This window comes from Pleurodeles waltl, chromosome 8 (assembly GCF_031143425.1).
Source record: "Pleurodeles waltl isolate 20211129_DDA chromosome 8, aPleWal1.hap1.20221129, whole genome shotgun sequence".
Lineage (NCBI taxonomy): Eukaryota > Metazoa > Chordata > Amphibia > Caudata > Salamandridae > Pleurodeles > Pleurodeles waltl.
The window spans coordinates 658623952-658650847 of record NC_090447.1 but is presented as its reverse complement, the minus strand read 5'-3'; the positions used below and the strand labels follow the sequence as shown (position 1 = coordinate 658650847).

Here is a 26896-nt window from a genome sequence, read left to right as displayed (position 1 = left end):
AATCTTCCACAGGTCTAGAGATGTACTGAAGGGTTGGATCTGAGAAGCTAGTATTTATACTTGGTGCCAGCTTTGAAGTACGAGAAAGTTCTGGAGGTTTTCACACTAGAGGTGTTTGTTATTTCCTGCCTCCCTGCTCTAGTCCCAGCTTGTCAGGGGCACAAAATAATATGAGTGTGCTCAGACAGAGGGTTTGTGATGTGCAAGTATGTTAGTGGCTTCACCCCCCATCAAGTCAGAGATGGCCCATACTGCCAACACCTATTCCCCCTTTGTCCCCACTGCCTGTGAGTAATACACAAAGACCAACTGCCAGCTACACCTAGTGATGTCACCCAGGATATAGGCTGCAGTCACCAAATAGAATGAGAAAAAGCCAACTTTCTAAAAGTGGCATTTTCAGATTTGTGATTTAAAATCCTACATTACCATTAAAGAGAGTTGTAAATTACAATTCTTTAGACACCAAAATCTACATTCCTTCCTGCTCCCCATTGAAAGTTTTCTCTTATTAAATGTAATATGGTAACCTGAGGTTATCTGATGAGAGTGGACTATCATTGCAGAACTTGTGCTAGCCTGGCATGACATGAGACATGGCTCTCAGATTTGCATCACAAGATTCAGCTTGTGGAGTTGTGCATTCAGTAGAGTGAAGCTACTTAGAGATAATGAATTTTTACATGTTTCGAATGTAGGAAAGTGCTTGGTCAAGTTGGCAAAGGCCACAAACCTGTAAAATATACACCAATAGAATAGTTATTTTGTAAATAATACTTAGACCATGCTATTGATAGTGCCACTCATAGTGTACCTTTAATACATTGTGAACGTGTTTTGCAGTCAACAGTGCCTGTGATTTTGTGAATTGCATTATTACCACTGCATAACAGCTGTGAGCAGCATGCCCCGAGTTAATATGTAGCGAAAAGTATCTGTTCTATGTACTGTTGCTTCTCAGTAGTTCATCCTTTGAGTGCAGTGGTGCCCAAAATAGGTGATTGAGCTCCATATCAATGCCAGACCTTCAGGATATCACTCGTTTGCATAGGCTGTGGTTTCATAAGAAAAACATGTGTTACATATTTTTTCACAATCGATTTCCTGAATATTTTCCCTGCTGCCATGTAATATGAACAGGAGCAAATTCAGAGAACCCTCGTCCCATGTTACAAGTGCATTAAAAGTGTTACAAATAAATGTACTGTTTTTGTACTAGAGCACATTTTGTAAAAAGGCAAATCATTAAACAAATGAATCACTTTACTTTTGTCTGAGATGAAAAAAGAATTAAATGTTGAAACAACTTCAAACATTGCAGTGCATTTACAATAGCTTCTGACCTTACTCGTGTCCACTCTTTCCAGTGTCCCCAACACACACTGCCTTACGTGTGCATTGAGTTGCCTATGTAGGTTGTTTAATGTTTGTAAATGTCACATGTTTGCCAATTTGTTTCCTTTTGCATGCAAAGACAGGCATATCTTATGCAAAGCTGAAAGCCAATGTCTTCTTTCCTGAATAACTCTGTGACAATCTTTGAAGCCTAGTGTGTTGTTAGCAAATTCAACAGACTGCTACAGATGCCAAGCAAATAGAGGTATGGAAAGCTGATGATGGCAAATGTTGCTCTACAAATGGGGTTTTCAAGCACCTTGGTAGAAGGGAAAAGGGCATTTCTCAGAAGAGTATTCCAGAACCCAAGCTACTCGGAATAAAAGCATCATTTGACACATTCAATTCTTAGAGAAAAGCCAGTTCATTGAAAATAATAATAGAGTTTGAGGCTTTGAAACTTACCGCAACCATTAATGCAACAAGGTGCATTGGTCAAATCACGTATAATTCACAAATACGCAAAATTGGTGTAGGGTTGTGATTGTGCTTCAATATGCCAGTGTCAGAAAATTGACCACACCAGTTTGATTTATAATTACTCTTTAATCAGTGCTCTGTAAGGTAGTATCCCGTGCCTGCTGCTTAATAGGGAAATAACCTGCCTCTTTTATAATCCCACCTTACACTCTACTCAGAAATATATATGTGCCCAGAGAATTGGCTACACTTGCCCATCCAATAGCCCCTCACTCTTTGCTCCTAAATAGTGAAAGTATAGAGGCTTCTGCATTCTGGCAGGTAAGTAAATAAATACCACACGCTTCTTCATCTGCCTGCCTACTTCCTCTGGAAGGGTAAATGTTGTTTACGTTTCTTTCGAGAAAAATTGATTTTGCCAACATAACTCATGGAAGCTAACTTACATAACATACTGAATGATCAACTGTGCACATGAATCCAGAATTGGAAGGTGGCACTTAGACCAGGAAACGGAATGACTTCTGGTTTGTGCTGTGAAAATTGTTAAGAACATATCCCTAAAAGATTTTGCCCAGAGGGAAATTAATGATAGCAGAACCATTCTGCATCACTCTGTGGACAATGTAAGGTTTCTTAATGTTCTGTTCATTATGCTAGTGCTGTTCAATTTTCCTATGCCACAACAGAGTGACACATTGTTTGGTGCAACACAAAAACAACAGGTGCTAGAATTAAGTGCTAAGAAAACAATTTTTGTTTTTACTAATCTGATTTGTACCAACATCTTCAAAGAACCAATTGAAATTATTCCATTGCTGTAGCTTATTGGGTATCTTCCATCAAGCAGAAGAGCGGAGAAAACCTCCACACCAACGAGAATAGTATTCCTGTATTTAATAAAGAAGGATGTTCTCTAGCAAAAGTTTCAGGTTTCTCATGATGTATTAAGAAGGGATTTTAATGGCAGTTTTTTCTCGATTTATATTGCAAGAGTTTGAAGAGGAAACTTTAGATGCATAATTGGCTACTTGAAATTAAACAAATGCGACCAAATGGATACACCATACAATTGTTAAAGCAAAGTTACATTGAGTTCTTTTGAAAATGACGTCATGTTTTGTAGTTTCTTAAAAACCTTTATGGAAGTATTAAAAGATTATTCTGTGTTTTTCTGTAAGCTAGATACAGACAGAACATTTGAGGATGGCTCAATCTTATGGCTGTTTAAAGGTTAATCCATTCAAACAACGGCAGAAACGCTAGATCCTGGATTCAAACGATGAATTCAAAATACAAATTCCTATTGGTGAAAAGTAATTAATTTGTAAGATGATGCAAATTTTCCTCTTCCATCATTTCTCTGGGTGCCACACAATCATTCTTGTGCTGGATTAGGATGTGTTGTTAGTTGTGAAGTGCTAACGTCTCTTCGCTGAGTCTTGTCAAAATGGCATATCAGAATTATAGTGCTGACTTGGATATAAATGGGTACAGTTCAGGCTTACTTGAAAATACAGTGCAGTGTACAACAAGCATTTACTATTTCAAATATATTACTCATCAAATATATTTAGTGCCACATTGGAACCTGCTGCACGGACCACATGTGGGTTGGCCTGTCTCCACCCGTCATCACCTGGAGGAGCCTGGGTTGGGCTCCTCTTGGGTTTTATGTATTGCGGCTCCTCTCCTTACTATACAGGTATTACTCATCTTATCTGGATTAATTTCCCTTCTGAACTATTAATGTTGTTTCAGGTCAATATCTATACTTTTTCTCATTGTGTCTGGTGCTGTTTGTTTGTTAAGTTTAGAATTTACTTAACTGGTCCATTACCACTGTTAACCTGCATTACTTTTTTAAAATGTTTGTTGTTCATTCCTTCCTACTCCTTTTTAAACTAGAAGGCCCTGAGTTTAACTTTCATGGGAAAGAGAAAGGCAGTGGGAGATCCTCATTGATCTCGCAAAACTAAAAAACATTATGACACACAGCTGAATATTGTATCATAAAGGAAATCATTTCCCTCATTGAAGAAGTTGAATCTCAGATTAGTGATGGTAAGACTCAGAAGGGTCTATCTAAGATTGCTCACTTTTTTACTAAACCACATAAGCGAACTCCACCTCATGCACCTTTTTTATTTACCCAGCCCCCTACTGCCAATTCCACCACTGGCAGTAGACCAACTTCTCCTCTTGAGGACCCCTAGGTTCATATGGAAAATGAGACAATCAAACACATTTTCCTTTGTAGTAATAGGTGTGCAGCATTAGCGAAAGATGCAGACACACAGAAAGCAAATCCACATACATGTCCCTGCTACTTCTCTTTCCAAGTATGAACCTATGTACAAAGATATATCCTATATGGACAATATCCACCTTGTTACCAGCAAACTAAAAGATGAGATAGGGAATCTTAAAATTGCAGTCATTCAGGTGTCCCAGAAAGTGCAAGAGCTATTACCAAAGTGCAACTCTAATGGGGAGTGCAATCCAACAATCAGAATGCAAGTGAAACAGTTCACCAATGTATGATGCCTTGCCCTTATTCGCTCACTAGAAGCGAAAGAGGGCAAGGCATCAGACATTGGTTAACTGGTAGACAACTGGTACACTTACTAATGTACTAACTAATGCACCTGTGCCCCTCAGAAACCAACTTAATTGTAGGGCTGTGGAGTATGAAGACAATAATAAACATCCTAGAATCCCCAAAAGCAATAGTAACAGGTCTGAGGAATGTTTGATTAATAGATTTCCCCTGACCTCCAAGCTTAATGTGAATCCGAGGTTACAGCCCACAACTAGGAAATCTTCTTGGCAATTCTTCTAGAACTGAGAATCCTCACTATCAGAATGCCCCCTTTTCCTATTCTACCTCCTGTAATTAGAAAGGGTTTCACCATAAATATTAGCAGCGTTCCAACACTCAGGGACAAGGCACGAGAGGATGAGAAATCCCTGATCAAAAAGGTTACCCCCTTGATTAGGTTTCCTGGGGGCTGTCTATGTCTTATTCACTTTGACATTCTCTTCACCCAACATATTTTCAGAAGTTCAAATCTTTTAGATTACACCAAATTAAAACTCACTGATCAAAACATAGCTGAGGGTTTTCTGAGTCTGAATGCTAGATCCATCGCTGGCAGTGGTTCCGATTTACCACATATGTCTAGTACATCCTCTGCTGTGTGCTATTCAGATATGTCAAAATGGTCTTTCACCTCACAGTCTCAACCTAGCAGCCCACTAAACGAAGTTGATTGAATGAATTTATCTAGGATCAGTGGTATTCCAAACTCTGATCCTTTTGAGCCTGCTGCCCAACTCTACATCTACTTTTTTCGTCTGACCTAATATTTCCATTAACATTGATTTGATCTGTGTTCCTAGCATTAGTATCCTTTCATGGAATATTGAAGGCTTCCAAAACTAATTTATCCCACCTGGAACACTTTTATGGATACCTTTCACATTTCCTTAATTCAGAAGACCTCGGCTATACCTCCAGTCCATAGAGTAGGCTTTGTCTCCTATTGCATAGATGCTTTAGCTTCTACTAATGGCAGGGTTTTAGGTTGGTTGATTATCTGGGTAAAAGTTTCTCTCGATTGTTCTATGAAAAAAATAAATTTTCCATTTCCCAATCTTCTGGACATGAACTTCAGGGGCCCCAAAAAATTCTATGTCAACACCATTAATATACAATTGCTCAGATGCAAAAAACAAAGGGGCTCATTTACAAAGAAATGACGCAGTGTGGCACTGCAAGGCAGCTTGCTGCACTGCCCTGCATCATTTTGAAAGTGCAGAGATGTGTCTGATTACAGAAATGCGATGCATCCCTGTACTTTCCTCTGTTCTGTAGCACACACTGCTGCCTAGCACCAACTCAGGCACCCTTGTCCATGGTGCAAGGGTGTCTGTGTTGCAGAGATGATTGTTTATGTGCAGGAATGGACACCTTCCTGCACATAAACAATCATTAATGGTGTTTTCCCTTTTCTCTGTGTGCTGCACAATACAGCACACATAGCAAGGCGAAAAAACAGGGTTAATTCATGTTATTTCTTCCCGTTGCCCCTGTGGTGGCATAGGAATCTGATGCTTTGCCAGCCTTGTAAATCTTGGAATGTGTCAGATTCCATGGGTGTTGTGTGGGAACTCTCTCAGCAACACCCACTGAACACATCTTTCATGCAGAGTTATGTGAGAAAGGGGCCATATTTACAAGGCCATGAAAAGCCATGCAAGGTGGCTTTGCTTGGCCTTGTGAATATGTGAAGGCACACTGTGCCACCGGTGATGCTGCAGTGGTGCAGTGTGCGCTAAGGTCTTTTAAATGAGGCCCTTAAATACCTCTCCTCCCAAAAGAATCTTCCCTTTGTAATTCTTGCTGGAGAGATTAATACTATCTATGAACCCCTTGATTGTATGTCTAATTTAACGAAGTGGGAGGATGAGATTGCAGGAGTTCTGGCCTATTAAAACTTGGCACACAGTTACATTGCAAATAGCATCTTTAACCTTGACTTATGATTTACGGACTTATAATGGCAGATCTAAATCAGACAGGGGTAGAGCTTTCACATGTGAAAGTGGTATTTAAAAAAGTTGAATTGACTATTGTTTCCTGGACACCAGGTTTTGGGGGAAGCTCTGTGGTTTTAAGGTTATTGCTAGGTGGAATAGTGACCATAATGTCTTGGAATTATAACCATCCACCAAAATTTTCAAAGATCAGCCTACCTTAAGCATGGATCCCCAAAATGAGCCCACCGTTATCAAAAATAGGAGAGGTATAAAATGGCCAAGTATTTCAGGGAATCTTGTCCTACTGACCAAAATCTAAAACATCTTTTCAACCATCCTGCCCCCCACTAGAAGATCCCTTTAATCAGACTGTAACAGTGATTGATTTACATGGCAGATAATAGCTCATGGTTCTCTTGAACCCAGAACATCAACTTACCATTCTGTGCCACCGATTCTTTGTGCAAAGCACTTTTCATAGTTATACTCTGACAAAACTCTTGATGTTTTTTTGTCCAACCGATATTAATTTAAGAATCCCTGCACTAGAAATCCCTGAGGCTGATCAATTCTTTTTCTCTCTGCCTGATACGAGGAAGGCCATAGAGTTCTCCATCTGGGGAAGGCCCCAGAAACCAATGTGATCCCAGGGGACTTATATAAATCAGAGAACAACATATGGGCCCCTTATATTTACAGTTTATCTAATATCATACTGAATCAAGTGGATTTAGCTGCTTCCTGGGTTGGGGTACATATCACACCAATCTCTAAGAAGGGTGAGAGGGACCCAGGGATCCTGGAAACGACATCTTCTTGACAAACGTAAAAAAAAAACCTGCAGACAGTTAATGGATATACTTCAGGATTGGATGGATGGTTCTCAAATCCTCTCCCCATTTCAAGTGGGATTCTGCTGGAAGATTAGTAATATTGATCAAGTTTTTATATTCTCACTTATTACTTGGAACTATATCACTTTGAAAGAAGCTCATTTATATGTAGCTTTCATAAGCTTGAGAGCAGCTTTTGATCTGGTCCCTAGAAATACACTATGGGAAGTTCTTTGAGCTAGGGGATTACGTTGTCACATCTTAGAAACTATCATTGGGCTCCATCAGCCCAGCTATGTTGAAGTAAGATAGGGTAGTTCTGGAGAACTGACTAATCCAATATCAATATATAAGGGAATTCGCCAGGGCTGTGTCTTGGCCCCCACTTTATTTTCCTTGTTCCTCAATGGCATTAATGACTGTCTTAACTGTTGTATTAATGACTTACCGAAACTGGGGCGCAAAAATTGTTCCAGCACTTCTCGTTGAGGATGACACCTTGCTCTTGTCACGTATACCTCTTAGACTCTCCTTGGCCTTCAAAATCTTATACATTATTTCCCAGTCTTTTGTAATAATACAGGGGTTGGAAATCAATATACAAAAGACAAATATAAGGTATGCAGAACTCATACAAATAGAAATATAGAAGGATTGGAGGCTATCACCTTCGATTCAGTAAATACATTTGATTAGGCTTAAGGGTGTTCTATTCACTTACATGGACTACCACCCCCAGGTACTGAAAATGAGTCACAATACATCATAGAGTTGCAGCTATTTTGAAAATGCACAGATCTACACAATCTAAAGTAGTTTCCCCAGCATTACAAGTATACAAAGCCAACGCTCAGTTTGCTACCTAATATGGAGCAGAATTATGGTGTATTTCCAATGTGAGTTCTTTGGCAGCAAAGGAGACTAATTTTCTTAAATCTTTACATAACCTTCCTTCCAGTTCGCTGAATCTCCTTTTGATCCTTGATACACACCTTAAAGGCGTTGACCATTTAGCCACTCTTAAACATCTCCTACATTGGGTAAGATAATGGACCCATTAAGACGTTTATAGAGCCGATGAAGTCGAGGTTTGGGATCTAGATACTATCTTAAAAATAAAGTGGTTCTCCCGCTTGAAGGACTGGTTTACTAAACTGGGTCTCCTGACATTTTGAACCTATCTTTCATCTATTTGAAAAGTCACAAAAAGTATTTTAAATGACACCTTTTGGAACTATGTTACAACCCAGTGGCAGCCCTCTACTAGCATCGGAAAACTCACTGACTTATTTTTAACCTATAAGCCTCTTCCTAAACTTGAGGTCTTTTAGATGAAATCTTGCCACTCCCTGTAAAAAAACCTGTTTTATTAAATTTAAATCTTGTATTTACCTCGAAATGCCCTCAATTCTAAATGGTGCACATTGAACCAAGGTACCTCATTCTGCAAAAGCTGTATTGACATAACTGAGAACATTGAATTTTTTTTTTTGCCCTTGTTATACCAAACCAAGATGCAAATGGATTCGGCCTCTCTGTTCGAATCTTGGTTTAAGAAACTATCCAATTGTCTTTAGGATCTTTCAGTCGGACACTAAGAAGCAAGTTGTGTCTGCTTTGACCAAGTACCTGTTCTCTGCTTGGATTCAAAGGAATATCTCTGTACAATTTCCATTGGTGATGCTTTTAGGAGCTGCTTGGTCTTTTGGCCTAGGCTTTCAATGTATTCTTTTAACAGTTTAATTGCTGTAACTCTCTTTTGCTGTAAACATGACACCTTAAGTTTTGTGTATTTATTGTTTCTCTGGTTGTGCCAACTCACTGCTTCTTTACTTTATAAGTCGATTTGTAGAATCAACATACTGTTTTTCTGTTATTATGGATTTTGTATTGTTGATGCATTAGCCACAAATAGGAAATGGCATAATTACTGAATTATAATTTCTATTCAGAAGGGGGACCTTACCATTTATGATGATTACTTGGAACTGCCTAGGAGGAGGTCTAGGACATATCTGTCAATATAGTTCGACCAAGCCTTGGTGAGTCCAATATAGTTGGACCCACCTTGGATACAAATTAGTCTTGCTCTTTTGTAAATTAGCTTTTGCATCACAACTTCTGTTTTGCATTTTTCCTTCTCAAATCAGATTTAAATTATGCAGTAATGTTTTAATGTACTTTTATGGTTAAAACTGGCCAAAATAAAGAAAGAAAGACATATTGAGGCAATAGAAAAGATGACCAGGAATGATACTAAAATAGTCAGCACCATTCTCCAGGTTTCACTTACCATTAGATGTCTCACAGATGATGGTGTCTTGTTTTTGCAGTCACAGAAAGCAAATTTAATGGCATTTCTCCAGCTTATATATAGTTTCTGATTGCCGTATATTGAACATATTGTTCAATCAATGAAAGAAGGTTTGTTAAAAGAACTCCTTCATTGTCATTTGATCCCACCCAAGTAATAAGTAGGCATTAAGCACCCAATTCTGAATGTAACTGAAGCAGAATTTGAGCCCCTTTTGGGCTGGGGTGTGCACCAGCAGCTAACTGGTTGGTCTTGATAATGAAGCTAGTTAGTATTATCCCAAGGATTCCACATAAACCTTAACTATGATGGAACTAAGATGCAGCCATTTGTTATCTGCAGTAGATTGAAGGTTTCAGGGTGTTGCTTGCATGTGAATTTACCTTAAAATTTTTTAAAGACAAGGCATTTGGCAAAGCAGAAACTGTGTATTAAATGAAACATTACAGCTGGGAGAACAATTACAAAACCAGGGTTTGAGGACTGTCTCAAGGTACAGTTGACCTGAGCGGTGTTTTATGCATTTCTCTGAGTACTATAAAACAATTTAAACATTCTGTTTTTGGTTAAGAATGTGAACAGTTGTCTTGGAGTCATAAATAAGGTACTGATAACAAATATATGTGGGCCTCAACCTTATGTGGACACAATAAGGGCCATTGGGTACGTGTCCACGTATCAGGAGGGGTGCATGATGGCTGTGTGTTACTGTGTGTGCTGTGTACTTATTGGCTAAGTGTTCCTAGCTGCATGTGGTATCTGACTTTATGGTGTTTGGGAATGTGCACACCTCTCCGGCCATGTGGGCTTTATTGGGGATAATCTCCTGGGACCATTGTGGTCTTGCTGCACCTATCTGTGAAGCTGTCCTGAGTTTTCTGTTAATGCATTTGTTTGCGGTCTATGTGCTGCCCCCACCTGTGACCTCTCAATCAATAACCTCAGGCCTAAGTCTCACAGCCTGCCTGACCTCGTACTTCTGTGTCAGGGTTCATGGAGCATTCTTGAGGGGTGAATTTAGCAATAGCAATGCAATTTCTTTTTTATGTTTGAACATATCATGGGGCACATCGACTTTCCATTATTCCAATATTAACATTCCCCTCTCTAGCAGAATTTTCTACTACACCATCTAACCCATACTTCATGACAGTCACATTATTGGGGACTTGTTGCCCTACTTCACTATTTACTTGCATTCTACACAATTTGGGGACTGTGGTATTTTTTTTACAGCAGAAAACTCCCACTTGCAGGAAATCACACAAAACAAGGGCAGTAATAATGTGCAGAGACCGGTCAGCCAAAGGTAGAGCCAGGAGAACCAGTTTGTGAACTACTCCAGCTCAGGTGCATCTCCCTCCTCAAACAAGTCTCTTTGTAAATAGTGCAATGCTTAAATGACAAGAGTCAGAGTTCTGTTGTCCATGTCTTTGCCTGGTATGAACGTACAGCAGGAGGCACCGATATTGGTGCAAACCCTCCCTCCCTTGCAGTTTTCAAGTTGCATCCCCATGAGGTGAATGGCTCTCAGTTCTTCCTTGATGGAATTAAGAAAGAGGTCAGTGCTGTTCATCATCTTGAGCATTTCCCACCTGTTTATATGTAATCAATGGGCGTTCACTTTTGTCTGCACAGTGAAGAAGGGTATGGAGGCTCCCACTGATATTTGTGCATCACAGAACAGTCTGAATTCTTCTGGGATGTCCTTGTACTGAGCCCAGCCAAAAAAGTCAGCAGTTCTTTTTTCTCGAGTCTGATACCACATAGTCGTCTTTTTTCTTAGCAGGCGTACAAACAACTCTGTCAGATCTTCTCCAGGAATGACAAGGGTCAGGATGTGCATGGTGATGAGGGATGAGTCTTGGCAAACTCACTGCATTGCCAGTAAGTGTCCATCAGCGTGGATGTGCCCCCATTACATGTCCAGAATGTGCAAGATTGTGCTGCAGTTTCCATTAGTTCCCACTGAAATTGTTCCTTTGCCCCTGAAACACAAGGAATACAGTGTGAGTTTCCATACAATTAAGGTTTGCCCCTTCCCTTCTATCCACGTATATCTATCTATCTCTGTATTCAGACTTGCTGACATGGAGTATCTATGCTGTTATTGAACCCTCTCCTTGGAGACTCATTTCCCTTTGTATCATTGAGTGGATGTCCCTACACTGGAACTCTATGTCTGAGGTCCATTTGCTATTAACAAAGACAGCCCCAGCTACGCTAACTGCCACCCTGGGACCACAGATGGAATCGGGAGCTGATATGTTTGTGCATTGGATTGATGGTATTGCTACCTCCAGGAATCTCTTTTCTGGAAAGTCTCAGAGCCAAACAAAATCCTCCCCTATTGTGCCCTTCCTTCCGTTCCTGTCTAGCTCAGTTTGAAAATTGCTAGGCTCTGTGAGAAGGTACAGTGCTTTGGGCTTGGGCTTGTATCGGGTTCACTACTATTGTATGCGGTTCTACTCTGTATCTTGGCCCTAATTCTACATAGGTATAGATGGAGAAGGCATTTTGCTTTTTCGGGGGCTACCTCTTGGGACAAGTAAAGCCTGTCTGCACCTACTGTGTGTGGTATCAGTGACCAGATATGACATGACCCGGCTTATGTCTTGGAACCCATGGCAGTCATGTGCTGATACTGTGTGTTGTATAAGAGGGCGCTGTGTAGAGCGTGTGGAATGCTAGTGTTAGGTGTGGTGTAATTATAGGTGGCATGGGAGAGGTTCTTACGTAAGCGTGGTGACAATTTCTGAATGGAGTCCATTTTATTAGGCCGTTCTTTGGAAATCGTTGGATGCGGCAGCACCCCTAGTAAAAAAAAGGTATATAAATGTACAAAAATACATAACTTATAGATCATGGTAGGTCGTGAGATGAATCCAGGGGAAATGTCTGTAGTCCTCTGGTGATGGAAGTTGCTTAGGTTTAACAGTTCGAAAAAAGTTATTGGAGCAGTTCATAGTTCCGGATCCTCTTGGGGGTTCTGATGTGGAATGTTCTTGGAGCAGTTTCTAGATCTTGATCCTGTTGGTAGTAGTGATGTGGCAGCTGAAAAAGTGATGGTCCACTGTGAAGGTGGTGCACTTGGTGGCTCGATTGCAGACCTATTTGATTAGAGCTAAGTTTGGTTTGTTATTTGAAAAAACATTGCATCCTTCCATGTATCATCGCCAAATTTTTTTAGGGTTTCCTGTGCTTTTCTTTGGGGGGCTGTTTCTTCCACACTTCATATCTATATCAGTGAGGCATGAGAGGGTGGCCCCACTTGAGGTATCTATTTTGGAAAAAATGGGTTATTGTTCATGGACATATCAATTTTGTGGGTTCTTGGGCCTCCCCCTCTACGTGCCAGAAAAGGGGTACAGCAGTAAAGCATTTTTTATTTGGGGTGATCTCAAGAGCATGTGGGTAATTTCAGTTTTTAACTCGTGCTCTGAGGGCTTAGCCAGTCCTCCAGTACCCTTCTATTGTGTGCATGGGGATGTCATTGGTGCGGCCAGAGTCCTTTGACCTGCACCTGCTGGAGGCTATGTATAAAGCGGAGGCGTGTTGCAACTGAACGTGTTTGGTGATCGCAACATGCCCTGAGCTCATGTGTATACTCCTCTAGTCCTGGCATGTGCCATGCAATGTGACCCTCCCTAGTGGTGGCAGGTGTCTTGACTATGCCCTTTTTCTAGAGGCTTCTTTTGAGCTAGATTTGAGCTTTCTTTTATTGGTCTTTGGGCACTTCTCTAGATCTTCACATGTTCTGTTATTCTTATTTGTGATGAACTGGAGGTGGTTGGAGAGTTGTTCTGTAGCCCCCTTCTGCCTCTGATACTGCGGTGCCTGACAATGGGACTATTGCTTCCTCCAGACGGTGTGTGTATAGTCATGTGTGTTGGCTGATGTTTAGGCCTTATATAGGAATAAGCATATTTCTCCATTCCATTCTGCTCGGAGCTATGATGGATCTTTTCGGACTTCCTTTTGCCCCGGCACACCCCTCTCCTTTGGGCAACATCTTTCTCAGGATATTTGGATCTGCGGCTCCCGGCTGTTACTTAGAACATTTTGAGGGAGAGGCAAAGATATTGCTGCACGGAGAGCCCAGTGCAAGGCCAAGAACTTGTCAAAATGTACCCAAGTGATTGTTATGGACTGGGACGGCTAGTTGTTCTAGTTAACCCCCACTTCTGACTTGGTGCCATGCAGAGCTTCCCAATCTGTCAGAACGTGTGTGTGTTCTGGAAGTTATGGGCTCTTCACTATCCCAAGTGTATGGGAAACCTGGCTCCAGACACTGGAGGACAGTTTATCTTTGGAACTAAAAAGGGTGGGAGGGGCTCCATTTGGCTGGAGGACATTTGGATTTCAGGGGTCACTATTGCTGTTGGAACTACATGCCATAAAGACATTTTTGGTCCAAGTTGGGTGCCTGAGAATAGGGGCTTTCTGACTTGGTGAATCGAACCCGCCCCAATTGACCTGTGGGTGCGAGGATCTGGGTGCCTGCTTTTGAGCACTGGTCAGGATGGGATGCTGCCCTCCTTCATCGGACTCCCCCTCCCTTCGGCTGTAGCCAGCCAACCCCACCCTGGGGAATCAGCAGCAGAGTGAGGTCTATGGTGCCATAGACACCCTGAATGGTGGACTTTAGTGAGGATACCCAATTGGCAAAACACCTACAGCAACCCTGAGCTTCTCGAATGCAAGTAAAGGCTTGAATCTTTAATGTTGTCTAATTTTTCCTTTTTTTAGTTTTTGTACAGTGAATTTTAAGCTGAGTTTGGGTATTACATTTTACTATACATTTGGGTTTTGCGGTGTATGAAGGCTTTGCTTCCCCAAATAGTTACCCCCTCCCTGCCATGGTTGTGGCCCCAGTCCTTGTTGGGATGGGTTTATTGTCTGCGATTGCTGTTGCCACATGTTTCTCCAACTACCTGACCCCTGTAGCGGTGGAGCGGCGGTGGACTGACTTTCTTGCAGTGTGAGGTGCATTTGGGATTCCCTGGACTCGGCTTTGTGGATGGAGATTTTGCAGGGACTGACCCCGGCTCATCAACCTCTGTTTGTGATATACCTTTATCCAGTATCTGTCAGTCATGTGGCCCATTCCGTGGCAATAGTAACATTCTCTGAGGTCTGGCTGCTGCCAACCTCCCTGGTTTCTGCTGTTACACCTAGGTGGAAACCCTCTTGGATTTTACGGTGGAGCTCCCTTCAGGACTGGTGCTATCTGCACACTAGCCAATGCAGCCACCTAGAGGGCGGTCTTTTTCAATTTGTGTTGGACCAACTTAGCGGTGTCTCTCTGGGTGTTCTCCTGTTTTTTCTTGTACTTTTATGGTTTCTTTTTATGATAGCGTAATAGGTGAGCTTGTATGTCCCACCTGGGCTTGGTGTCTTGCCCTACTACGCTGTCCAATCTGCTTTGCATTTCTGTGGTCAATCCCTTTTTAAGGCTATTGTAAAAGAATGCGATTTGGGGACACGGATCAGCCTATGGCTGTATTGTCGTTTGTCCCCATCATTCTCTTATCCTATCCAGAAATTCGGTTATGATCTCCCCAGATTTCGTAGTTTCTGCCACTAACCCTCCTACATCTGGGCAGTCAGTAGACATTTTCCTCAGGGACGTCCAAATTTGGTGTTTGTATGAATTGAATGTGCCCCTGCTAAGTTTATTCCCAATGTCTTCTGAAAACATGAGATTCATTGCCCCACCCCATCCAACAATGGTGGTTATTTGGTTCATAGCCCTTCTTTATCCAACTGAACCCATGGCACATAGATGGTCCCTGATGTGCCCTTCTCCAGTAGTGGGTACATTTTGCCTGTGGGTAGCTCCACTAGTTTCTCCCTGACATTGCGTTCTCATCTTCTTAGACAATCCTGCATGTAGGGGAAGTTCCACTTAGAGTCTCCCCCTCTGTGTTGGATGCAGTCTTCTGCAACGTCCATTTCCTCTGGTTCGAAGGATCCCTCCTCTGGCCAGGGTCTGTAATTTCTTTCCTCAGTCCAGTGGGCTAGCAGGTGACAAAATGGTCTGACAAAGATCTCACCTTCCTCTTGGGCCACTATCTCTCTTGGGGTTATTTTGTCCATCCTGCGTGTTTGGGAGGAGCAGTGGATGTCTTCGTCACTGCTCTCCTTGTGCACACACACAGGTGCAATTTGCTTCTCCTGCACCTAAGTTGAGTTTGCACCAGGCTACCTTGGTCTCCTATTTCATGGTCAGTCCCTCTCCTATGTTGACAAACACTCGGGTCCCAGCAAAAAGCCTCACCTACAGTTCTGCCTCAGACTTTTCCCCGAATGGTGCTTTGCACCTACCCTCTCTCTCCTCAGGTGGAGGGCACACTGCTGTACTTTCTCTCTGTGCTTCCCGGATATGAGCTCTCTCTTTCCTTAGTTCGTGCCTTTCCTCTAAATCCCACCTAGGTGGCCTCCTTCATTCTGAACTATGTGCTGTTCTTTTTGGACACGACTCACCCTCAAACTCTCTTTTGGTTGTTTTTTCGGCTACCTGAGCAAACCCTGTGGCTCCCCCCTCATCATCGTATCCCAGAGGACTGAGACCCCTATGCTGACCCCCACAAGTTGTGTCGTAATCCAGAACTATTATGAATCTCCCTGTCTGTCAAGTGTGTTCACCGGACCCAGTGGAAGTGCATGTTCTCTGTGAGCTGAGGTTCGATGGGTTGAATGCAATGGATTGGGGGGTTGAACTTAGAGGAGGTCAAGCGCTAGAGTGGGCTGGTGCTGGGAGTGCTTGGACCTGTTGGCCTTTCAGTCTTTAATGCCTGGACATAATGGTTTGTTGTTCAGTAGGAGGATCCTCCAGCTCCCTCGTCCGGCAGATTGGTGTAACCTAATGCAGGAATAGCAGACACAGGGGAGAGCACCTCCATTCCTGCATATGGTGGGGGAAGTATGGACGCCTTGCTTGCTGATTGTGGGATGGTTTTATCGGGATGGGCCTCCTCAAAGATGGCCCAAAGTTCTAATAGTGCTTCTCTCCTGTCCTTCTTTTTCCCTATGTATTTGGTTTATATGTGTGCACTCATGTGTCCGATTATATTAGTGTCAACGGTTCCCTCCTTTGGCAAAGGAAACATGTGTGCCCTAGTGTGTGCGTGTCAGTCATGGCTGTATTATGGTTAGCTTGTGTGGGAAACCTGGTTGCATGTGTTTTAGTGGCAACTTCATGACTCTATGATAAGTTAGGCAGTTTTTTTAGGTGACATGGTAGCTTTTCCGATTTTAGGGGTCTTAAGTTGTACACATCTATCCTTTTCTTGTTTTAGGGAATTTTAAATTTTACTCTGGTAGCAGGGAAATATTCATACGGGGCCTGTGATTTCTATTATGGTAGTGGGGAAATATACATGGGGATTGCTAGTTCTAACTACTTTACTATGAGCTCAGGGTTATTTACAGATGTATCAACATGAACATTTCATAAGCACAAATAGCAATGCATATTATGGCTCATTAGTTCAACCATCATGGAATTAGGTATCAAATAGCAAACTTTACTTTAGCATTAAATAGCGATCATGAGAAATAGCAATGCCTTTATATAACACGAGTCATAAACAAACACAACATTCAAGACAAAACACAGTTGCATTAATTTACCAGCACCACAATATCAAAGATTCATACATTTTCAGACATTTTCAAAAAAAGAAAAAAACTGACAGAGAAAAAATGATGACTTTTTTCAAAAATACCTTAGTCCGCCTCTAGCGCATGTTATCCTGTGACCAGGGGAAGCTCTGCACTGTACACAGGACCAAGGGGCAGATTTAAGAGCCCCTTGCGCCATATATCACCACATTAGCATAATTGTTTCACGCTAAGGTGGCGATATTATGGCAGAAATGCTGCACCATATTTACAAAGTTGCACAATGCATGCGTTCCGTCACTTTGTAACCCCTGCGTCAGGCATAATGTATGCAGAGGGGGACTGAAAAACTGTTGCAATGAAATCTAAAATATTTCTTTGCGATATTTTTTCGGCATTTTTAATGCCTGCTCAGAGCAGACGTTAAAAGGGGTCACACCATTGGTTACAATGGGCCCCTATGTACTGCTCTGTGTTAGCACCAAAGTTGTGGCCCTAACCCTGAACAGTACAATAATAACATCAAAAATTCTGATACTATTGCCCCCTACTCTGTGCCATGGTGCACCGTATTTTAAATACGGTGCACACATGGTGTCTGTAGGGGGGTACTAAGGGGTACAAAGAAAGTGGTGCTGCAATGGGTGCAGCTCCACTTTTGTTAAATCTGCCCCTAAATGAGCCTGATAGTCTGTCAATATCGGCTCCAGGACAAAGATAACAATTTATTAAGGAATAACTCAGAAACCATTGGCCCTTCTTAGCCAAACACCAGCTGCACCTAATGTCCGCAGCATACCCTATATCACACCCAGAGGTCATGAGAACCATCTGGGTCTCCCCCGGCGGTCCAAGCAAACAACACCTCTCACTTCTTTCAGATACCAACAGTGTTAAGAAACGGGTAGCACTGAGAAAACACTTTTAGACTAAAAAGTAAGATTGAGGTGCAAACCATTTATCACTCCCAGGGCCCAGCATACCATCTGTGTGAGGTCATGCGGTCCAAGCAATGAGGTTTCAATCCCTGTATCACACCTAAGGGACAAGCGTACCATCTGTGCCACACCCAGTGGTCCAAGTAATAGACCTCAACCCTATGTCACACCCAGGGGGCAAGAGTACCATCTGTGTCACACCCAGCGGTCAAAGAGACAAAGCTTCAACCATGTATCACACTCAGGGGGCAAGCACACCATCGGTGTCAAACCCATGGGTCCAAGTGAACAAAGCAAAACAACATTCACCTTTCGTAGCGTGCTGACCATCAATAAAAGGTGACTTCTGCAGGAACGCCGCTGAGGCCTCCTTTCGACTACTTAATTCGGGCACATAAATTAGGTAACATGGCAGATTTCTCTCAGTGGCAGGATGCTCAGGTTACATTTTTACTCTTTTTCCTAGTTTGCCATATGTCAAATGCTGGACTAAGGCTCTGATGTAGTCTCATACCCTCTGACAGCAGCTTCAGAACGGAGATCCACCCTGCTGATAAAGCAGAACTTCCAATCAATTGCGCCATCTGCTCACCTTTCCTTGTTGCTCAAAGGTGAATCATTCCAGGGGGGGTCCCCTTCCTTTGGCTGTGGAATGATTTAAGTCACCAATCAGCTCCTATCTGATGCCCCAAAATGTTGGTTGAATGTGACTTTACCTTAAAAAGAAAATGAAAGACAAGATGCGTTTGGTAAAGCAGAAACAGTTTGTTTAATTAAACATTACGGCTGGGAGAACAGTTACAGAACCAGGGTCTAAGGACTGTTTCAAGGTATGGTTGATCTGAGCGATGTTTTATATATTCCTCTGAGTACCATAAAACAATTTAAACATTCCTTTTTTGGTCAAGAATGTGAGCAGTTGCATTGGAGTCATAAATATGGTCCTGATAACAAATGCAGTTGGGCCTCAACCTTGCCTGGACACAATGAGGGCCAGGTGGGTAACGTGTCCAGGTGTTCAGCCTGAGGGGCACTTGATCACTGCATGTTACTGTGCGTGCTTTGTTCTTATTGGCTATGTGTTCCTAACTACATGTGGCATCTGACTTTATGGTGTTTGGAAATGTGCGCAGCCCTCTAGCCATATGGCTTTATTGTAGCTAATCTCCCAGGACCATTGTGGTGTCACTGAGCCTATCTGTGGGACTGACCTGAGTTTCCTGTTTTACTGTGTTTGTTTGCTGGCTTCGTGCTGCCCCATCTGTGACCTGTGAAACAGTAACCTCAGGCCTTGGTCTCAGAGCCTGCCTGACCACATACTTCTCGGTCTAGGTTGACAGAGAGTTCATGATGGGTGAATTCTGCAATAGTGATGCAATTTCTTTTTTATGTGTGAGCATATCATGGTGGACATCAACATTGATTTTCCAATATTAACAAGGTATTGCAAGGCTCCCATCAGGATGGATTTGCAATGTAGGCATTATCCCATTAAAGGACTGTGTCAGCGAAGCTCATGCATGTCTCTAGTTTGTGGACCAGTGCTTGGTAGCTCGCTATGACAATTGCGGTGGAGAGGTCAAGAATGAGAAGGCAGGAGTTATTCCTGTTGATGATCAGAAGGGAATTGGTTACTGTATTGGAGGTAGCCAATTTTGTATTGCAGTGAGGTTTAAAGCAATTATTTTTCTGGTCAAAGGAGGGTGAGTGATTCGGCAGCTGTCATCTGGTTTTGCTCTGTGCCCGGCAGGGGGGTTAGGGTCTACCCTCTTTTAAGATCATCTATGAAAGTTCCATGACAATTTAGATGAGGGGTGGGAGGGCATCTTGATGAAAGAACTTAATGATGGATGAGAATAGAATTTGTTCCACATACATGGTGGTTGTTGAAACATGAGAGTCCCCCGCATGGTATACAGGTCTGTATCACTACCCTTAGTACCCAGCTGTGTGTGTATTTAGAATCCTGACTTTTATTTTTGGCAGTGGCATCACACTAATTCAGCATGTATATAGTGGCCTAGACCTGTGCCTGCAATGCAAAGTCCAAGACCTCTCCTCTGACCCGCAGGGGACCAGCAAGCATACCCCCGGAATGGACAGTGAACTACTGCTCCTATCTTAGATTTAGCACATAAGGTGGTGATGGCTGCATGTTCTGTGCTGTCTTGCATTTGAGAATACATTTTTATCTGTATAAGTATAAAGTTTCGGTGATATGAGAAACCCAGAACTTTGGGTTAGTGTCCTGTATGTATTTTGAGTGTGTGTGAATGTAGAGTGTGTGTGCATCATAGTAGTAGGTAGTTATGTGTGAATGAGTCTGAGAACAGATGTGTATATTTATGATGCCTCTGGTTTACCATGGCACAGGATGGAGGATGGGTAGAATTACCTCAGACAGTGGAAGAGTATTTCCTTCATTCCTGTGACTGGGGTTAACGAGGCCCTTAAGCGCTATTTCACTGAGAATGTTAACAAGGATCTAGCATAGGCCACAATTTGGGATGTGGCTAAGGCAGTCATGAGAGATGAGTTTATAGGTCACACTAATTCCTTTTTCTGCCTATGTAAGTTCTAGCAGGCAGAACTAGAAGAAATAATACTCAGACTAGAAGGATACATAAACAGACAACTTCATGAATTATTAACAGAAAGCTTTGCAAAACAAGAGGCGAATTAGAATCCCTGCTGAATAAAGATGCAGCTTATAAATTATTAGAGATTAAACAACTATACTATGAGAAAGGAAACAGAGCTGACAGACTGTTGGTTTACAATATTAGGCAATTCCAGGCAAGGAAGTACATAAAGGGGATCATGACTGTGGAGAGGGGTCCTTTTGACCTCCAACACAGACGTTAACCTTGGAGTCAGCTAAGCAAGACAAGTACTGTTAGAAATGGGTCTCTAATTGGCAGTGGTTTACACCCTTTCCTAGTAGATACCCTCACTCTAGTCAGGGTATGGGTGCCACACAGCTAAGATAACCCCTGCTCATCCCCTTGGTAACTTGGCACAAGCAGCAAGGCTTATCTCTAAGGCAGTATGTAAAGTATTTGTACAGACACACACAAACACACACACAGTAACACAGTCAAAACACCACAAAAGTCCTCCACACCAGTTTAGAAAAATAGCCAATATTTATCTGAGTAAAACAAGACTAAAACAACAAAAATTCAACATACACAAGTAAAGAAATCTTAGTAAAGCTCTTAGAAACAAAATAGCTCCAACGTGGGCTATCACAAAATCCTGACGGAGTCATTCCCAACACCCGTGTAGTAGAGTTGCATGGACCCCAGGTACAGTACCTTGGAAAACAATGAGGAGACAAAGATGTTGCACAGAGTCGGGGAGGTGAGTTGTCGCTGGAGCCAGTGCGGTGTTGGTTCCTTACTGCTACTGGGGAGGTGAGGCGTCTGTACCTCACTGCTAGGCAGAGGAGGTGAGGTGTCAGTGCCTTACGATTGCAGGGAAGGTAATGCGAGTGTTGGTGGTGAGGCATCGGTTCCTTACAGCCAGACAGGGTCAATGAATCAGCAGGTCAAGATGCGAGGCGCTGACTTCACGGTGTTGCTATCACAAAATGGGGTCATAAGTGTTATGACTTAGTCAGTTGCCACGGAAGTCAGTGACACGAGGCTCTGGATTCACACAGTGGTGGGACTTCAGAGGAGCTGCAGCAGCGTCGGGCATGCAGCATCAGTCGCAGTCGTTTCACTCAGTTGAGACCACAGCTCCAGTGCAGGCAGCGGTGCTGTGTCAGAGAGCGACACTAGATCTGAAGTAATTCTGGAGGTCAATACACTTGTTTCTTCCTTGTTGCACCAGAGCTCACTCCGAAGGGCCCAGGATTTGGTACCACTTGGCAAGTCAGGACTCTCAGCAAGAGAGCCGAGGTACTGGTAGGTTAAGTCTTTGATGTCCCCGAGAACTCTTAATAGAAAGCATGCTCAGTCCAAGCCATTGGAGAACCTTTGGAAGCAGGATGTAGAAAGCAAAGTCCAGTCTTTTCACTTGTTGGAAATAAGCAGCAAATGGCAGGCCAGTATAGCAAAGCAACAGTCAAAGTGGCAGTCCCTCCTACAGGCTCCATCTCTACTTCCTGGCGGATTGTCCTTAGTCCAGAAGGATTCTAACTTTGTGGTATCAGAAGTCCAGTATTTATACCCATTTTGTCTTTGAAGTAGGCAAACATCAAAGAGAAGTCTTTGTAGTGCACAAGATCCTGCCATTCCCTGCATTGGTCCCAGACACACTCTAGGGGATTGGAGACTACTTTGTGTGAGGTCAGGCACAGCCCTATGCAGGTGCAAGGGTAAACTGCTCTCACCACTCTAGCCCAGGAAGACCCATCAGCCTTGTGATGGGCCATCAGGATATGCAGGGCAGACCTCAGTTCCCTTTGTATGACTGTCTAGAGTGAAGACACAAACAGCCCAACTGTCATCCTGACTCAGTTGTATATTCAGTAGACAGGCAGAGGCACAGAATGGTTAAGCAAAGAAAATTCCCACTTTCTAAAAGTGGCATTTTTAAAACTTACAATTCAAAAACCAACTTCACCAAAGATGTATTTTTAAAGTGTAAGTTCAGAGACCCTAAACCCCACATCTCTGTTTGCTCCCAAGAGGAAATTACACTTAAAAATATTTGAAGGGAATCACATGTCACCCTATAGGAGAGACAAGCCTTTCAATAGTGAAAAACAAAATTAGCAGTATTTCACTATCAGGACATGTAAAAAACACCAGTACATGTCCTGCCTTTTAAATACACTGCATCCTGCCCATGGGGCTGACTTGAACCTACATTAGGGGTGACTCGCAGGTAATAAAAGGGAAGGTTTGGGCTTGGCAAGTGGGTGCATTTGGCAGGATGACATGGCAGTTTAAAGCTGCATACATAGACACTGCAATGGCAGGCCTGAGACTTGTTTGCAGGGATACTTATGTGGGTGGTTCAATCAGTGCTGCAGGCCCACTAGTGACATTTTCTTTACAGGCAGCGGGCACACATAGTGTGGTTTACTAGGAACTTACTTGTGAATCAAATATGCCACTAATGAAGAAACTAATCACCAATACATTTTAGATGGAGAGCATATACACTGTAGCAATGGTTAGTAGTGGCAAAGTGCCCAGTGTCCTAAAGCAAGCGAAACAGGTCTGAAAAAATGGGAGGAAGAAGGCAAAAAACTTTGGGATAACCATGTAAAAGGGCGAGGTCCAACAAGTACCTACCAGCCTTCCTCTTCCCAGGTAGTCCAGAATAGTTTGAGGAGGAATTGGATACCTTCATTAGGGAGGAGGAGGAGAGGGCCACTGTTAAGTACCTACTGAACAATAAAGCCCCTAGACCAGACAGGTTCCCTAATTATTTTTATAGGTTTTTTAGGGAGTTACTGGTCCCTTATTTAACAAAGGTCTTTATTTCTTTCCTGGACACTGGCTTGGTTCCACTGTCAATGATGTAATCTACACTTTCTATGAAATTGAAGCCATCCAAACTCTCCGACCAATGTGGGTCATATGGGCGATTGCACACTTAAACAGTGAGGTCAAAATATTCACTACGATTCTAGCAAATTGCTTGGCTAGGGTTTGACCCATGCTTATTTCCCCACTCCAGAGTTGCTTTATTAGGCATTGACGGACCGAGAACAACATTAGGTTAGCACTTAATGGTATTGAAGGAGCCACAACTGGTGGTAGGCAGAAGCTTCTCTTGTCTGAGGATGTGGAGTAAGGATCCGATAGACTGAACTGCCCATTTTTAACCAAGGTCCTATCCTCAACAAAGCAAGGCCCACGATTTTGATCCTATATCTTGGCCAATTTTGTAACACCAGCCATGCACATTAAGACTTGGGAACTCATGTCTGACTCAATTACGTTATCCAGGGACATCCGTCAGGGGAGCCCCCTATCTGCTGCACTGTTCGCCCTCTATACTGAACCTCTTTTAAAAAACAGTCCAGTTGAATCCAGACATGTGAGAGCCAAGGGGGTTAGCAGAGGATATCCTTGGTGTATATCTCCATTACCCTGTCTAGAGTGAGGGTCCCTGCTTGCGCAGAGTGCATACTGACTGCCAACCAGAGACCCCTTTTCTAACATTGGTGATCAGCAGTGAGGATAGAACTTGTATTTGTACTTGACACACAGTGATTGAGGTACACTACTGTTTCATAGCAGATCATCTGTTTTTCTCATAGATTTTTCTTTCTTTTTCTTTTTCCCATTTCTCCTTTTTTTGGATTTTCACTGCTTTCCTGAACTTTGCATCTCTGTTGAGCTTTACCCATAAGCATTTCACAGTCTGGGGAGACATGAGCAGTTGCTACAACTGTGGTGTTTGAGTTGGAGTACACAGTGGCTCTGTTCAAGGAGTTTTGTAGGTAATTAAGATGTCCAATCAAAACCTCCGCTAGGAAAGGGGAGCTGCAAAAGGAGCAGAGGGCCTGGTTGGCAGCAAAAGAGGCCAGGGGGCACACAGAGGAGCAGGATGGGGTTGTGGATAAGGAGGTGCAGAGCATACATAATGTTGTGTTGAACAACCCAGACCTGCCTGGAGGGAGGGCCTCCAGGGCAGGCAGCAGTGTTTAATCCAAAGGCCTTACCCAGGAGTAACTGGATAGGGGGGAAATTAGGAGGCACCAATTGGAAATGGAGAAGCTCAGACTCTAGCATGAGAGAGAGAGCTGCAGCTGGGTAAGATCAAAAGAGAGGAGGAAAAAGACTGGTGCTGGAACTGCAGGGCAGGTCTAGCATAGATGGTGGCATCAGTACCCCAGTGCAGCCTGAAAAAAGAGTGCACATCCCTAAAGACCTGGTAAAATATTACAAGAGGGAGGGTGACATACATCTGTGGTTTAATGGGTATGAGCCAGCTCTTCACATGAACTTGGTTCCTGAGGTACACAAGGGTGGGGTCTGTGGAAGCCCTTTGAGGTAGAGGGGAGGGACACCATCGACAGCCCGAGGGGATCCTTAGGGACTCACCTACTCTATCATGAAGGACATCCTACTCAATAGATATGGTCTCACTACTCAGCAGCACAAAGAGAAGTTTGGGTCTTACAAGAAGGGGGATTCTCACACCTTGTTAGAGTGTATAGACTCTTTTTCCAGGGCACTGGATGGTTGGGTGAAGGGCAGTAAGGTAACAGATTATTCGAGGTTGTAGAATTTGATTGCATGGGAGCACTTGTATAGTCATCGTTTTCCAGAGCTACCCCAGCACCTAATTTACTGACCCAGGAAGCTTGCCCTGAAGCGAGAACACCAGGGTCCAAAAGAGGTATGGGGAGACTGTGACAAGGGTGAGCAGGGTCCCCATCAGAAGAAGTTTGAGGGTAGGTGTAAACAGGGGGAATTCTCTCAAGGGCCCCAACGTAGTTCCCAGGGTGGGGATTCCCAGCACCCCAGTGAAAAGAAACCATGAGTTTCTACAGGGACACCTGCGGAGAAAGGTCGATGCAAGTGCTATGCATGTGATCAGGTGGGTCACATGAAAGGGGACTCCAAATGTCCCAAGTAGACACAGGCACCCACTGGTGCTCAGCCACAGAGTTTGGCTAGTGTAGTGCTTGGGGAGGATTTGGTTCCAGGAGAAGGGTTGGAGCCAGCTGAGATGACCCTTGTCTCACTATGGGACAGTGAGATAGTCCAGAGGACCCTGGTGCCTGAAAACACTAAGGAGTACAGGTAGTGGGTGATCATCAATGGACAGAGGGTGGAGACTCTGGGAGACACAGGAGCCAGTTTGACTACTGTGAGGTGTCACCTGGCATCTGAAGGGCAGGTAGTTCCCCATGTAGTTAACCAACTAATTGCAGGTCTCAGGTTCCTTGAGGGTAGCTGTGAGTCCAACCATGCCTATTGATTGTCTGCTGGGGAATGACCTTGAGGATTCCCCTTGGAATGTGGTGGAACCCTGGGCACTCTTGGAGATGTTGGGTTTTCCTGGGTGGGCGTTTCCCACAACCTAGTCTATGGCAGTCTGTCAGGGTAATCAGGAGGCCCTGGAGCCCTGAAAGAGCGGCCCAGGTGTTTGGCAGGACGAGGGAGGGCAAAGGGCACGGGAAACCCACTCCAAGTTCCCACGGTTCGGGAGGAGGCTGAAGCTGAGGGGGGCGCCCCAGACCCTACAGGAGAACAAGTGGCTGAACTGGGAGAGGTGCCTGAGCTGACCCATTGGCAGCAGGAAGGGGGTCCCATAATTCTGTGAGACATAGAAGTCATGCGCTACTCTGGAGGGGATCAGCGACAGGCTGCAGATCAGGTATCTGTCAAGGAGTCTGGATCACACTGGATATATTGGGAGGATGGTCTCTTGTATAGTGAGCCTAAGGTTGCTGAGCCTGGGGCAGCCTGTGTGCTGGTGGTACCCCAGAGCTTCAGAGCCTTCCTACTGGATTTGCCTTATGATGTGCCTTTGGCAGGACATTTGGGGAAGAAGAAAACTTTTGAAAGGAATGGCACCCACTTTTACTGGCCCCAAATGCGCCTGCACTCAGATGTATATTGCAGGTTTTTCAAAAATTGTCAAGCAAGTGTTAAGAGTGCAGGGAAATGTAAGGCTCTCCTCCAACCTTTTCCTGTGGTCAGCACACCCTTTGAGAGGATGGGGATTAACACTGTGGGGCCTCTGGTTCCCTAAACAGCCAGGGGCAACAGGTTTATCCTGGTCATGGTAAACCATTCCACCCGGTACCCAGAAGCCATCTTTCTGAGATCGATGACAGCCTCGGTGGTGGTCTGGGTATTGATGGGGATTTTTACCCACATGGGGTTCCCAAGGAGGTGGTATCCGACAGG

At 43.5% G+C, this 26896-nt stretch overlaps 1 protein-coding gene across 7 annotated transcripts in view; it reads left to right on the top strand.

Moving 5' to 3' along the window:
* Window positions 1-26896, top strand: part of DMD (dystrophin) — a 6960831-nt gene that overhangs the window by 4849855 nt on the left and 2084080 nt on the right. The gene's annotated exons all lie outside the window — the stretch shown is intronic.